Raw genomic sequence first — 6,000 nt, 5'->3', positions numbered from 1 at the left:
TCAGAAGTACAGGCAGACACAAGAGGACTATGGCTAACCAGGATCGCCGATGACTGCAAAGTGGGGGCCATAATTGACTATCCGGCTAACACAGACATCCTCCAAAAGGGCCTTACTGAGACGACACCTGGTGTCAAAGTCATGGCCTCAAGCTAAATGCCATAAAATGCATAGTCATCCTGTTTGGGAAAAACAAAACACCCACAAATTACCACATAGGTGGCAGCCCCCTTAATACAGAAGAGGTAATAAGAGATTTGGGGACCCAGGTAGATAGTAATCTCTCCTTTGACAATCATATTGCCAAAGTAGTTAGGAAATCCTTCTATGTGGCCCATCTAATTACTAAAGGGTTTGCATCTAGAAATAAAGATGTTATCGTGCCCCTCTACTTGTTACTCATTAGACCCATCATAGAGTACAATGCCCCATTTGGGCTGTACCTAACAAGACACTTCCAACAGCTGGAAAGACCCAAAAGTACCTCACCAAGAGGATTACTGGTCTCAAACATATGTCCTATGCAGCCCGACTGAAAAAACTCCGGCTGTACTCAGTGGCATATCGCTTACTCAGAGGTGATCTCTGCCTGACTTACAAAGTCATGTCCAATTCAGAATTGATGGACATGCTCCACCTAAAGAAATCCAAGTCACTGCGAGCCACATGCTCTAGTGAGCTAAACCTCACCACAACAATAAATAGAACATGCTGGAGGGATAGATTCCTGTCATAGAGACTTCCCATGCTTTGGAACAAAATTTCAAATTACATCAGGCAGCACCCCTCACTAACACTCTTCAAGAGAAACCTTGACGAGTGGATGGGTAATAGAAAATACACCTCTGGGATCACTTCATTGGCTCTGCTTGACAAAGGATCAGTTAATTAATCAATGGGGCGACGAAAGCCGATTCACTCTTGCTAGGCTTATAAATGGCCTTGGGCAGATAGCCTAGTACCTACCTATGAATCTATGAACTATTTACACATTTATTCATCACAGGCTTCCATACCAATATCATAAGCTTAGACACCTTCAAGGGAGGAGCTTTAGGGAAACAGAATTAGCAACAAAATTTAGAGAAAACTATGGCATGTTGCAAGTTGTCTATGTAGATGTGAGGGCAGGAGGAAAGATGAAAAAGCAGTACCAGTAATCAACAAGATATGCAGAAGCAAAATATTAAGGTACGTAATAGAGTACAGGAAACAGCACAATAAAGAAAAGTGAATTGGGAGAAAGACAGCTTATGACAAAGACAGAGACAGAAATTGAGATGTGAGGCCTAGATATTGTACATCTGCAGTTTCATATTGCTGTGCTCAGGTCTTCTCTAATCCGCATTAGTTGTTGTGTTTGGTTTCATTCAAGTACAAAACACTAAGGCCAGAAAAGCAGCTTGAATGTAAGCTTATAAAATAATTGATACAATTTTCTTCTAAGATAAGGAAAGCACCAAATGCATTGAAATGACCAGATGAACATTGGCCAGTGTTGCAAGTTTACAGATTCCTGTTAAATTTCGAAGGGCACAACCAATTATTGTTTTACTGGAAGGAAATAAAGCTGCAGTGTTGATTGATACGGCCATGTTTTAGCTAGCCACTTCAAATTCCTTGCTGCCATCTTGTTTCTACATCTGCTGTTTCACAGTACACCAAAGCTGGTTAGGTTATAACATAAGTAATATAAATAAATACATTAACAAAAGTATCACATTCTAATTTCCAGTTTATCTCATTAGTATTATACCAGATAGCTGATTTCTTTAACTTTAAATCATCAACATAAACAATGTGCTTCTTGCTTATTTCAGAATTCTGCAAACCTATTATTTCTATCTACTATACTTATTTGCAAAGCCTTTGTTGCTGTGTTGCCACTTGAAATAATATATCCAGTCAGTACCAGTCTAATAATGTATAAGTATTATAGAAACAGATACACAAAACATTGTACATCTGAATGAATTAGCCAGGTGGTTAAATATGATAATTAGATACCATTTTGTTAACCAGGAAGGCCCACTGGCCACACTGGCCCTTTTCAGAGGCAACCAGGGAATGAGGTCTGATTAAGTGACTTGCTCAAGGTCACAGTAGAGAGATGAGGACTGAAGGAATTAAATGCTGCATCACAGGAACTACAGTTCACAGCCTTGAGTTTACCATTTTTGTCACAGTAAAAAAATTAATAAATTGATAATCTATATATGTTTGGCTTTCAGCAGACATGTAGTATTAAAGTAGATTGCAGTATTTTAGATGCATCAGTCTTCACAATCTCAGTACTGGTTTACATATAGTTCTGTTTATGCATCTTTTCTAATTATCTTCCATAGATTATACTCACATTTGCAATAAATATAGATTGTGGACTTAAGTGCTGTCTCAATATATTCCTAAATGCCCCCTAGGCATATGATGTGGCAATGTCAGTGCTTTGCTAAAAGGAAAAAAAAGTAGGAGCAAATGAATTTATTTAAGGTACTCTCCCTCCACACACACAAACACACACACACAGATACACATGCACACACACATACAAATGCATGCACAAAGAAGCACTTGTGATAGTTATTGATGATCAACGTTGTTTTGTAGGATAGTAGAATGTCCAGTTATAAGCACACAATAATGCCCACAACCACAAGCAGAGGGTCTCTTCACCCCTGGAAGGCATCATTTAAACGATAACACACACACAAGATGGCATTATTTAGTTTAAAGAATGAGCTGTCTGTTAAATTGTTTTGTAATTGTTTTTTTTTAGTTAATATATGTAAAATAGTCCCTCTGTCTAATGTTTGAAACTTAATGTAGTATATGCAACTTCTGTTGGAAGAAGTGGTGTGCAACCAGAATATAAGTTTGGTAAGTATTTAATGTCTTGATACTCTCTCTCACAGGCACACACACACACACACACACACACACACACACACACACACACACACACACACACACACACACACACACACACACACACACACACACACAGTTTCACTTTCATGCAAGCAAGCACCCATGCATACACAAACACAGAGAGAAACATATACACACTCATATACTAACACATACTTTTGCATTTTTTTATTTATCCATTTGTTTTAATTTTGCACTCGCTAAACAGCAAAAACACTGCTTAACCAATGTAAAATAATGTCTCTATCTCGCTCTCACTTTCATGCATGCACACACACACACACACACACACACACACACACACACACACACACACACACACACACACACACACACTTTTATATTTTTATGTTTGTTTGTTTTAATTTTACACACCCTAAAAAGCAAAAGCAGTGATTAGCAAGTGAAAAATAATGACAGACATTAGCTTTGTTATAGTCTGAACTCTATCGCAACTTAATATGCTTCTGTGAAGCTGTAGACTCATTTGTTCGGTGGTCATTATCTGTACATTAAAACCCCGCTGGAGAACATTTGTTCTCTAATCACAGTGGCAATGTACAGGTAGCCCATTCTCTAAACTCCTTTAATATGGCCTTAGTATAGTCATGAGAAAAACAAAACAGTAAGAAAGATGATGATTTATACAAGCCATGCAATCTAGCATGTTTAATAATTTCTTACAGTATTTTAGAACAATTATTTGTGCACTAAGCAACTAATTTTCAATTATGGTTGCTTCCTATATCTTTTTGATAGATTTTCTGAGATGTTCACCTTTATGGTAAGAAATGTTCTGCCTCCAAATGTGCAATAAGCACCTGCCATTGCCATCAATACTTGTGTTAACTTCTGAAAAAATGTTGTAGTTTCTGTAGATATAAACACACACACATGACTAAAGACATAGGATGAGAGAAAGAATGTTTCATGCCCCTCAATGGTATAAACTGATAACAAGCTTTATTTTGCAGTTGAGGGTTTGATTCCTGCAATCTTTGTCTGCAAACTGTGAAAATTACTGAATCAAGCAATGACCCTTGTCTTCCCTGTGAAGACACTGCTCTGCTTTGAAGAGTTGCTTGTCTAACAAAAAAAAAAAAAAAATAGGTCCTCAAAAAGTTTAGTAAATGATTATTCATTTATTAAGGTTTGTTGACAGTGGTAATGGATTAATCTAAAATGTACTTATTTCAGGTATAGTCCAGGAGTGACTGTAGAACTAAGTATGGTAATGCAATAGCTTACCATCAAAAAAATTGAGTCTAGAACATGGAGCCTAATCACGTTACAGTTGTATGTAGTTAACAACAATTAGCTAATAGATACACATTGAATGTTAAAGCTAACAAAACTAATACTTCCTTATGTACAATCTTCAGGTGGTGAGGGGGTGGAGCCTGAATGGCTAACTGAAAGCAGCAGTATGTTAGAACTCCATATAACTAGTTAAATAAGACAGGAAAAAATATTTTTTTGTCTTCAAAGTATAAAATCTGATAAATAAAGGACAAATTTACATAATTAGAAACTTTGGTGAACTTTTACAAATAGATTCCTGTCAAAAGCTTGGAGATATATTCACTTGTTAAAATGAGCAACTCAAGGAATTCTCCCCAGGATGCTGCCTTAAAGAAGGAACTACAACAGATGGTATCTACCCTGCAGGGGTTGTCTTTGAAGATGGATGATTTTAAAGAGAATCTAGAAAATCATAAAACAAGCAGTCAAAAACAGGCTGACACCCTCAAGGAAATGCTACAACAACACCAGACAAGGATAACAGGAATAGAGGTTTCTCTAAATGACTTAGAAAGCAGACTTAAGGAAGAGGAAACACAGAAAGAACTTCTTCTTAAACAAAACACTTGGCTGGTTAATAAAAGTAGATGATTTGGAAAATAGGGAGAGGAGAAATAACATCAGGATTTTCAGATTACCGGAAAACACAGAAGGTAAGGATATTATTTCCTTTTTATAAATCTGGATCCCTGACTTTTTAAATTTAAAAGAAGGACTGTCCTTTGTTATTGAAAGGGCACACAGAGCTCTTGGGAAACCTGCCACTAACTCAAACTCTCCTGCTAGGTCAATAATTATCAAATTTCTTTCATACTTGGACAAGGAACTGATTTTAAGATCTGCTTGGAAGAAGGCACCTCTAAAATATAAACAGAGCCTGATAAGATTTGATAATCACTATTCATCTAGAATAAAGGAACAAAGGAAAAAAGTGTGGCCAATGATAAAGTTTCTGAAACAAAATAACATCAAGGCACAACTTGCATATCCAGCTCAGATAAGAATACTGTATGCCAACGAGATGAGGACTTTTATTGACTTAGAGGAAGCCTCTTCATTTATTAAAACTAATAATGTGATTACTTTACCAGAAGATATGGACTGGATGTCACCTTCTCTCAAGAGAACAAAAGAAACAAATGTCTGGACAGATGTCAAAAAGAAGAAGCAAAAGACTGATACTGTTACAGCCAAATCTCTCAAAGCATCTACTACGATATGAGTCATTTCATCATTACTTTACAGGACCAATTTTACTGCTTGAAATTTTAAAACAAAGGTAACTAACTACTGGAATCTTTATCTATATTTTTTGAAAACAGATGACATGAGAGTTTTCACATTACCTCAGGTATGTAAAACATGGTACTTTTCTTTCACAGAAGGAGGGTTATATAGCACATAACATATTTATAATGTAAATCAACATGCATAGTATATGTACATTTTCTCTTAATTTTCTCTTTTCTTTCTCTCTCTTCTCTCTTTTCTTATTATTTATTTTAACTGCATCTTGTCTCCCTTTCTAAATTCTCTCCTATTTACTATACTAATATAGGGTGTATATATTTAATAACTCACTATCTATACATAGATAAATAATAGTCTAAAATAATCTACTTTTAAGGTAGACTAATTGGAATAGTGAACTTAATTAATTGTTATTACAGTATTTATTAGATTAATGATAGTCACTGTTATGCTTATTGGGACTGGGGACATGTTCACGATTAACTCTGAAATGTTCCATTCATGTACATATGTCCTTTA

General features: G+C 36.0%; 1 protein-coding gene across 1 annotated transcript in view; it reads left to right on the top strand.

Annotated features, from left to right (window-relative positions):
* The window catches only part of GAP43 (growth associated protein 43), a 564,413-nt gene that overhangs the window by 193,865 nt on the left and 364,548 nt on the right, over positions 1 to 6,000 (top strand). The window lies entirely within an intron of this gene.

This window comes from Protopterus annectens, chromosome 5.part1, assembly GCF_019279795.1.
Source record: "Protopterus annectens isolate FY-2018-M chromosome 5.part1, PAN1.0, whole genome shotgun sequence".
In the NCBI taxonomy this organism is placed as follows: domain Eukaryota; kingdom Metazoa; phylum Chordata; order Ceratodontiformes; family Protopteridae; genus Protopterus; species Protopterus annectens.
This window is presented reverse-complemented; position numbering and strand designations above follow the sequence as displayed.